This window comes from Crocodylus siamensis, chromosome 1 (assembly GCF_052110815.1).
Source record: "Crocodylus siamensis isolate JL-2025a chromosome 1, ASM5211081v1, whole genome shotgun sequence".
Taxonomy (NCBI): Eukaryota; Metazoa; Chordata; order Crocodylia; family Crocodylidae; genus Crocodylus; species Crocodylus siamensis.
The window spans coordinates 122,203,412-122,214,409 of record NC_143395.1 but is presented as its reverse complement, the minus strand read 5'-3'; positions in this window follow the sequence as shown (position 1 = coordinate 122,214,409).

The window sequence follows — 10,998 nt, the reverse complement described above, 5'->3', positions numbered from 1 at the left end:
CAGCAGCCAGCACTGTCATTAGAACAGCTGTGGTAGACAGTTACAACTGATGCCTGCTGGGAAGTAAGAACTGGCACCTAAAAAGGGGAGAGGAGCAATTCTATTTATGTGTCTCAGCCTTGACTTCTCAAGGCTGAGGCAGGTAATGGAATTTAATGTAATGCTGGGACCCCCGAAAAGCAGAAAAAACTTTACACGGAATGCCTTCTCTCTGAATCCTACCATCCAATTTCATCTTAATGTCTCGAGTCAAGAGGACATACCACTATAACAGTAGTATGGGTATTAGGACTGAGAAGCACATTTTAGGTCATTAGATTCAGTCCCTTGCTATAATAAACAATTGCAGTGTTTCATCCAATCATAAATTTATCAAGGTGCAGCCTAGAACTAGTGAAGCTGTTCTAGAATATCACTCCTTTAATGATTAGAAACTGTCTAAAGTTCCAACTAAATTTATTCCTGGCCAATTTATGCCTATGTATTTTTGTGCAAAAATTGCTCTTCATCTTAAATAGTTCTACTGCCTCCCTGATGTTTAACTCCCATGTTGTTTTAACAGCTATCTTATCCACTCTAAAAATAGGCATTTTACATTAATGTTCTTCATTGTGAGGAAAGCCAAGTTTTTTTTCTCCTTTTTCTAGCTGACACTGCAAAGAAGGTATATCTTTTCTTTTGTCCAAAGAGGGGAGACAAAGGCATAGTCTCATCCTATATCATAGTCCCCCTTATCATATGATCAAGTGAGCAGTCTGACCATATTGTCACACTACATGGAAGCCTGCCCAAGCGATCAGTGGGTCAACATGAAAAATATGTATAGGTATATAAGGGGTGTGCACCACGAACTGGGAGAATGTCTGTTCACCAGAGCACCTCATGGAAAGACTAGGTCCAACGGTCACAAACTCTTGAAAGGCAGTTTTAAGCTGGACATAAGGAAAAACTTCTTTACTGTCCAAATCCCCAGAACTTGGAATAAACTCCGCTCCAGAGGTGGTGCAGGCATCTACTCTGGATTCCTTTAAAATACACTTGGATGCCTATCTTGCTGGGATCATTTGACCCCTGCTGACTGCCTGCACTTTGGGCAGGGGGCTGGACCCAATGATCTTGCAAGGTCCCTACCAGCCCTAATATCTATGAAATCTATGAAACAGCAAATAGAATTGTCTTACATAAAATGTGGTTTAATAATGACTGGCCAGAGGAGAGAGGTTAAATCAGCCCCACTTAGCATCTGGAAATAAAAGAAAAAGCAAAGACAATCTATCTCACATGCATTGGACTGAATGAGTCTGGACTGCATGAATGGTGGAATCTACATGGCTAGGGACAGAAGTTACATATAAACTGGTATAAGTAATTGGAAACTGGTTCAAATCTGCAACACAGCAGAAGATCAGTGCACATAAAGCACTTTCAAAAAGGCTGAAACTGGTTTAAGATAAAATTGGATGGATGTAGTATCAGACTTAACTGATTTAATTTAAATGGATTTCTTGAATTTCTGTCCCAGATCCCCTCCAGATTCAAGTTAACTCACAGTCCCCCAACATCCCAGGATACTTTGTACCTCACCACAAACCCTGCCCTCATAGGGTGGGTAAGCTAGCCTTAGCACAAGTTGCCTGCTCCAGCCAAGCAGGGAGGCATGCTCTGACACCCCCTGGCTTTCAGTCTGGGACACTGCAGGCATTTGGCTGCATTTTTGGAATCAAAAGGGAATGTCTGTTCACTTGCGTATCAGTTCAATATACGCAGCTTAAACTAACCTGTGAAGATTGAATTGATTCAGCCTCGGACTTTTTGACTGTCCTTACTTAAGCTTCTGGGTTGTACAGAACAGGAAGAGTCAATTGTTGCCTGCTAATATGGCTACATGTGTGAATGTAACATTAAGAGGTTTCAAGCCAGTCTTATTACAATACATAATCAAATCTCCTGGACTATATGAAAGTCGACATGATAGCTGGTCTGCTGTGTAAGGCACTTAAAAATATTACTTGCGTAGACTGTTTGGATTACTTAAGCTCCCAGAGAGTCTGTTATATTTTCAATACAAACACTAAAGATTTTGTTTAAATATTAACTATTGATGCTATTTTGATAAACTAATTTGGAAGCTGAAAACTGAAACCTACATTGAACACCTTCAAGAGTAAATTGGACGCTTATCTTGCTGGGATCCTATGACCCCAGCTGACTTCCTGCCCTTTGGGCAGGGGGCTGGACTCGATGATCTCCCGAGGTCCCTTCCAGCCCTGATGTCTATGAAATCTATGAAATAATTGGTGGTTTCCTACCTTGGATTATCAGCATTTTTATTTCTGTAGCATTAGTACTCAGAATCCTCTATTTCCCAATTACATATTGTGACCCAAGCCCAGCCTGAAAGATTTAATATGCTATAAGGACTTTCGATATGAAGGATACTCTACAGAAATATGAGAAGACAATTTATGTACTCCTAATACTGTTAGCCCTGTGCAACAAATTGTCCCTTTACAGCAAAGTAACAACAAACATTATAGACCTGTGCAGTGGATTTTAGACCAGCTTGCTATTTATCTTTGGAATTTTTAGACAACTGGTTGTTCTGCTATCTACGGTCTTTGTGGTGTTACTACTACGTGGTACTATTGTATTACTAAATGGGCACCTCTACACGAGACATTTACTGAAGAACTGACTATTTAACTGAGCAGTAAACATCTCAGTGTCTAAATGTGTGCCCCTATCAGGGCACACAAAACCAATAAACTCCTCAGCAGGGTAATACAAGTCCTACCCTTCAGCAATGCACGTCTAGATGCTGAGCCGGCTGGCTGGGGAATAAGGGGGCTTCAAGTGAGGGGACTGCCTGCCTGCTAGCCCTGCACTGAAGCACCTTTGTGCCCCAGCCAGCCCCTCTGCAACAGGTTGAGCCAGGGGGAGCAGCCCCAGGCTAGCAGGCTGACCCCTTGGGCCCTCTGCCAGCCAGGGCTGCTGTGACCCAGTTCAGTGTGCTGTGGTAAAACACATGCCCACGAACTTCCTGGGAGCAATAAACTGAGTAGCAATAATGATTATAAGCAGTACTACAATAACAACAATAGAAATCCAGAGCTGTAAGCCACAAAGCACAGCGAGCAAGTTTTTGTTTCTTATTTCTCAATTTGTTTTCATGCCACAGAATCTGTATTCATGACTAAAACTGGTGAACGTTAGCAGGGAAACCCAGAAAGAAATCCATAATGTCTGACTATTGTTCGGTTTCCTTTGTTTCAAACTAATTCTCTTGTGGAACTCCAGCCAACAGTGTACACTTGGGTCACCACCTCACCATCTGTGAATGAGGCAGCTTGATTCACTGTCTAGATGTGTCAAGTTTTGACTAAAGGAAAATGTTAATATTCAGTGTGACAACTTAGGCTTACTTGAAAAGCCACAGTTCTTCTTAAAAAACTTAAAACTCTCCAGAGTGGCCTGAGTTGCAAAGGTCTGGTCCAGTTCCAAACTTTCCCATAGTTCAAGGGGTTTGATTCAAACTCATTTTGGATAATAAAGTTCCTGTGACATAAATTTAATAGCTGAATAACCTTCTCATCAATCAGTATGTATGGCATTGTATGCTATTGTAAGCTTCAGACTTCCTTGAGAGCATATAGCATCAAATATTGAACCACGTTTTTCTTATTAGGTCCCTTAAAGCCTGGCTATAACCAACCTCAGGAGGTCATTTAGTCCAACCCTCTGCTCTGAGCAGGACCATCCCAAACTAGATCATTCCAGCCAAAGCTTTGTTTAGCCAGGCCTCAAAAACCTCCAAGGATGGAGCTTCCACCACCTCTCTAGGTAACTTGTTCTAGTGGTTCACTACCCTCCTAGTGAGAAAGATTTTCCTAATAACCAACTTAAACCTCCCTTGCTGTAATTTGAGACCATTGCTCCTGTAGTTCTATACTATTTCCCCACAAATTAACAATATTTAGTGAAACATTAAATAGGCTGCAGCAGTTAGTAATGATAACTATGCTCTGGCTTTTCTAAACCAAACCAAAATCCTGAGCTGGAACTTTGACTGTAAAGTCTTTAATGGAGAACAATAAGGATTGATGAGCTTTGCCTCCAGAAGCCTCTGAAAGGCCTCTGTGTTCCTGCAGATATAAAATGTAAGTGGCAGCAGATGCTGTGAAGTAAGAAATGAATGTGAGACCCCAATATCTGTTTCTGTTTGCTGGGAGCCCTATTTTCTCTAAGAAGCACTTTTCCTCTGGGGAAAGATATAAAATCCATGGGACCAAATTCTGCTATACGAATTATGACATTAAGTTCAGCGAAAGAAATCCAAATCAACATCAGACTAAGGCTGTGGACAGATGTAACTGAAAACGTCTTTCAAACAGAAAAGGGGGCTTGGTACTCCAGTGCAACTGTTTATGTCCGTCTGTTCCTATGCTGATATATATAATGAAAAGGTTAAGAATTATACTGCTTTAGCTCCACACATAATAGCACAGGAATAAAGAAACATAGCCATTACACTGGAATAGTTTATACTGGTATAGTTTAATACTAGTAAAACTGCTACATCTGTGTCTACCCTAAATATGAGTAGAATCTGGCCAATGTTCCCCTAAATGGTGGTTTGCTCAGAGATTTGAGTCTTGTATGAACTGAGTGCATGTTTAAATTCAGTTCAGGAAGTGTTAGTTCAGCTTAAAGAATAAATAATATCTAGAATGCTTATAATAATGCTGTGTTTGCCAGTCAGCCTCCAGCCTGAATGGCCCTGATTACAATCAAGCAAACAGTAGTCTTTATGTGGCATGGTGCTAGAATTCTATTTGCAGACCGAACTGTCAAGGGAAAAAAAGATTTCCTGAAATTTAGGACACATGCAGCTTTGGCTTAAGTGGGTGCAGCTCACTTTGAAATCAACATGAAATGCATTTACCCTTTCACTCAGAACTGAGGTGCGTGATCACTGCACGTATCACAGAAAACTCTGTCATTGCAGTATAGGAATTAGGGAGCATTTTGTACATGGAAGAATATGTGAATGTACAGTTATGATCTTGTCCCCATTCAAGTCACAACCTCCACTGACTTCTGTGGGAGCAGGATCATTGCTTTGTCTGGGCAACGTCCTGTCCTGCAGGGTATGGAGAGCTGCGGAAGGGCTGTGTTCAGCTGGAAGACTGCTTGCAATTCTGCCTTACCCAGCAAGAAATTCTACTGAAGCTTCCCAGGATGCACATGCCAGAGCAGGCCACTATTCTTGGGCACCCATGTTTCTTGAGATTGAAGACCTCCCTAATCATAATGGTAGGAAAGACAGCTCTACACCAGTAGAGTGCTGATGAATGACTAAGTGGTGGAAGAGCATGCTTGCATGCGTGGGTGTGTATAGGATTACTGCTTATTTTTTCCCTTTGCAGAGACTGTAGGGATTGGCCAAATTCTGCTGCTTTGCCCATGCTTCAGCCAGGAAGTGCAGGGTTTTTCAAATATTTTGTCTAAAGTTCCTCTTCCTTGACTTTCAGTTTGCCTGCCTTCTCCCCTGCTCCAGTACTTAAGAATATGTACTCTTCTCTCGCGGAGTTCGAATGTTCAACTTCCTTCAGTACAAATGGGAGTTCAGCTTCACACATGCCAATTTACCTCTTGTTGCTCTCCTGAAAATACTGATCTAGTTGATTTAAAATGTGCATTATGGCTGCTGTCCTGTATGTTCATGGGCCACAAACACAGCACTGTTTACTAGGAAGCTTTATTTTAGTTATTTTAGTACTAAATATCCAGTATACAAAGATAATTGGAAAATAAACAGCACTGGGTAAGAAAAAGGAGAGTTTTGAGAAACCAGCTTGGTTTATAATTGAAATGTTTTCCTAATTTAATTTACCTCCTGATATATTCCTGCACACTTTTCCATGTTTTTGTGTTTCTCCTGAAATCTCATAGTTTCATAGTTTCTAGGGTCGGAAGGGACCTAAGCAGATCATTTAGTTCGACCCCCTGCCATGGCAGGAAAGATTACTGGGGTCAAACGACCCCAGCAAGATGTTCATCTAACCTCCTCTTAAACACCCCCAGGGTGGGAGCCTGCACCACTTCTCTTGGAAGCTGGTTCCAGACCCTAGCCGCCCTGACTGTGAAGTAGCGCCTCCTGATATCTAACCTAAACCTATCCTCTGCCAGCTTGTGACCGTTATTCCTGGTCACTCCTGGCGGTGCTCGGGGGAACAGGGACTTCCCCAGTGCCTGCTGGTCCTCTCTGACTAGTTTATAACAGGCCACTAGATCCCCCCTCAGCCTTCTCTTTGGAGGCTGAACAGGTTCAGGTCCCGCAGCCTGTCCTCATAGGGCCTGCCCTGTTGTCCTCTGATCATACAAGTGGCCCTCCTCTGGACCCTCTCCATGCTGTCGACATCCCTCTTGAAGTGCGGCACCCAGAACTGGACACAGTACTCCAGTTGCGGCCTGACCAGTGCCACATAGAGGGGGAGGATCACCTCTTTGGACCTGCTCGAGATGCATCTGTGGATGCACGGCAAGGTGCGGTTGGCCTTCCTAACTGCCTCCCCACACTGCCGGCCCATGTTCATCTGGGAGTCAATGATGACCCCCAGATCCCTTTCTGCCTCTGTGCTGACAAGAGGGGAGTTCCCCAACCTGTAGGTATGGTGCCGGTTGTTCCTCCCGAGGTGCATCACCTTACACTTGTCTGTGTTGAAGCCCATCCTATTCTCGTCCGCCCACCCTTGTAACCTGTCTAGGTCTGATTGTAGCCCGTTACATCCTTCCAGTGTGCCCACATCCCCCCACATCTTAGTGTCATCAGCAAATCTGAACAGGGTGCTTTTTACCCCCTCGTCCAAATCACTGATGAAGATGTTGAACAGTGCGGGCCCGAGGACCGAGCCCTGGGGGACCCCACTGCCCACGTCCTTCCAGGTTGAGAAGGACCCATCCACTACCACCCTCTGGGTGTGGCCCACCAGCCAGTTGGCAACCCATTTGACTGTGTGGGTGTCTACACCACAGCCCCCCAGTTTCTTAATGAGAACGGGGTGAGAGACAGTGTTGAAAGCCTTCCGGAAGTCCAGGAAGACTATGTCCACTGCTACCCCTGCATCTAATGATCTGGTGATCTGATCGTAAAAGGCCACCAGGTTGGCTAGTCTCATTATTGAGACTAGCTCATTTAAGTTCTGTGCTTTCACTGTAAGTGGTAGAAAACTTATTTTGACACTGCAATTAGTCTGAAATGGATGACTAATCATAGGATGTTCTGCCTAGAGCATTAGCTAATGGTGCGGAAGCATATATAGAAACGCAATGTGAGAGAGATGTGACTCAGAGTCACACTTGCACTTTTCCTGTGAAATACTCATGTTCCAAATGTATCAACAGAATACTCTTTATATGCATCATCAGTTGTGGTGCCTTCAGCAGCTAGAGTGTGAGAATAACTTGGCCAATTTACTGCACATTTTCTGTTGGAACCTGAGGAAATATACCTTGGCTTAGTTAAAAGAAATACTATCATCATCTCCTTTTTCTGGATTTGGTTATACTCCAATAACTGCTATGAGCCTTAAGATGGATGTATGTCTGCTATAGTCAGTCACGATGTTTTCAAATTTAATAGCACTTGGGTTTGCAGCAAGTGGAAAGATGACTTCAGCACAGAATTGAGAGTCAAGAGACCTGTATTTTATACCTGTTTGCATGGGTGCTGCATGCCAGTTCTGGTTGCCACACTTTAATAAGGATGTGGAAAAATTTGAGACGGTCCAGAAAAGAGCCACCCATATGATCAGGGACTTGCAAGACAAGCCATATGAGGAAAGGCTGAGGGACCTTGGCCTCTTTAGCTTAAAGGACAGAAGGTTGAGGAAGGCTTGATAGCGGCTTACGCTATATCAGAGGAGTACATCAGAAGCTCAGTGAACAACTGTTCACTAGGGCACTCCTGGGGAAGACCAGGACCAATGGATACAAACTCCTGGAAGGCTGCTTCAGGCTTAACACCAGAAAAATTCCTTCACAGTCAGGGTGTCCAGGCTATGGAATAAACTCCCTCCAGAGGCATTGCAATCACCTACCCTGAAGATTTTCAAGAGGAGAGTAGACAGTCACCTTGCTGAGGTCACTTGACCCCAATTGTCTTCCTGCCTAGTACAGGGGGACTGGACCTGATGATCTGCGAGGTCCCTTCCAGCCCCTAACAATCTATGAATCTATTAATCAACACCAGTTTTGCACTGGTCATTACCATCTTTATTCCTCAGCCTCAGTATAATGAGGTTAAAAATACCTCCCTGACAGTGAATTTTTGAAGCTAAACTCGAAGTGCTCTGAAATCCTTCATTTGAAATAAATGGTAGTTATAAACACACAGAGAACAGTTTGTATGAGCTCACTCATATACAGTGCCACTGTCCACACCTACACGAGACACTACTGCACAGCGGTACTGCGGTCAGTTCCTGTGCAGTATACCGGCGAATGCCTTTTTTGTGACACTATTGCATAGTAGCCTACTGTGCAGTAGTATTGCATCACAGTTTTTGCCATGCAATGCTACTGCACAGTAGTATGTAGCTACTGTGCAGTAACTGAGTTACTGTTGCAGTGGTGAACTTTTTTGCGACACTACTGCACAGTAGCGTCATGTCATGGTTTTTGCCACAAGACACTGCTGTGCAGTAGTATCAGCATCTCATGTAGATGTGCCCACCGATATGCCAAGACATACCTACTTTGCTTTTCATTTAAGATGCCTGAAAATACTTATTTCCAGGATATAAATCAAGACTATCCCAACCAGCTATGCTTAGTTACTTCAGTATTTTAAAATACATTTAGACGCATGAACATGAATTGCTATTTTTGACAACACTGGAGATTCCCAAAGGGAATCTTTACAAGTGCTCCGGGGATGTGTGTGGGGGTGTGTGTGAAGGGGTGCTTTAATTAGAAAGGCTCTCAGGGGCTGCTCTAATTAAAGTGCCCAATGGTGTCTCGTGTATTCAGCATCTCAGTGTGCTTCAAAATGACAGTGGGGGTGCTTTAAAGCTTGTTTAATGAGCTTTAAAGTTACTCCCACCACCATTTTGAAGCATGAGGACACTGAATACACAAGGTGCTGAGGCTGCTGAAATGTGCTAATTAGCATGCTCCAGAAGACTTAATTAATCAAGTCTGCTCTGATTACAATGCATTGGAGCAGGCATCCTGCATGTCTACAGGTACCCAAAAGGCCAGTAGCTAATTCATAAAAAAGTAAGAGAATCCAGCAATGAACTACTCACATTGGGAAGTAGCAAATCTTCTTGATCAACTTCAGTGAGCACATTTTGAAGGATATTAAACCAATACTTAAAAATGAATTGGTTAAAAATCTGCCTGTTTTAAACATGACCTATTTTTTGTCCAGATAGGAAAAATGAAACATAGCCAGTGTACCTTGTCTGTCTCAATGAATGGACATGGGTTTATGCCCCCTCAGGTTATACTTTGTTTACATTCAAACTGATTTGAACAGAGGAATGGCTTACAGAAAGGAAGAGAGCAGACTGCAGCATGTGACAAGCTAGATGGGAGGTGGTCCTTGAGATGTCCTTGTCCATGTGGGTACTAATGATGCGGCCAGGAGAACCCCCGATCACCTGATGGCGGACTACCAGGCTCTGGGCGGCGTGCTGAGGGAATTTGGTGCACAGGTGGTATTCTCTTCCATCCTACCAGTGAACGGACGCGGAAGACGGCATGAGAACTGCATCCGAGAGACCAACTGGCGGCTTCGGCAGTGGTGTCTCGAGGCAGGCTTCGGCTTCCTGGACAATGACCCACACATTACAACGAGGGACATGCTCAGCTGGGATGGGCTTCACCTGTCCCCCAAAGGTAAGCGTGTGTTTTCTTCCAGGTTGGCGGATCTCCTCCGGCGGGCTTTAAACTAGGCTCGTCGGGGGGAGGGGAAGATGAGGGTGGGGGAGGCTGTGGACCACCAAACCAGGTGGCACCCACAAGGACAGCCCAGCCTGAAGAAAGAGAGCTTTGGGAACGTGAAAGACAGGGGGTGGACAGCAATACGGCACAGGTAAGGAACGGGAAGGTTAGAGACAAAAAGCCCTTTAGGACTTGGAGCGAGGGGGTAGCAAAAGCACCAGTCACAGGGCTCAAGTGCCTATATACTAATGCTAGGAGCATGGGGAACAAGCAGGATGAACTAGCGCTCCTGGTTGCACTAAACGACTACGACTTAGTGGGGCTGACGGAAACCTGGTGGGATCCATCCCACGACTGGGCGGTACATATTGAGGGCTATAGATTGTACAGAAAGGACAGAGTGGGGAAAAGGGGGGGAGGGGTTGCGCTCTATGTTAAGGAGCAATATACATCAACCCTCATCAAGACAGAATCAAAGGATGAGGAAGTAGAAGGACTGTGGGTTAGGCTACATGGGGGGCAAGGAGAAAAGGATTTGGTGGTAGGGGTCTGCTACAGACCCCCACATCAAGGGGAAGAAATAGATTTGGGGCTCCTGAGGCAACTCTCGGAGACCATAAAAGCTAAAGAGGCGGTGGTCATGGGGGACCTAAACTACCCGGACATCTGCTGGGAGACACAGACAGCAAAGTCCCACCGCTCACGCAGGTTTCTAACCTGTGTACAGGACCTCCACCTGACGCAGGAGGTACATGGTCCCACTAGGGGGAATGCCTTACTGGATCTGGTATTGGCAATGGGGGATGACATAGTAGGGGACCTACAGATCAGTAGCCATCTGGGGGACAGTGATCACCTAAAAGTACAATTCAACATAAGGCGTCGAGTGGGTAAGGTAACTAGTAGGGTGAACGTGCTGGACTTTAGGAAAGCTGATTTCAGCGAACTCAGGCGATTAGTGAAGGATGCACTGCAGAGTAGTAGTTTTGAAATGATGGGAGCCCAAGAAGGGTGGCTGTGCCTTAAGGAAGCTATCCTTCGAGCACAAAG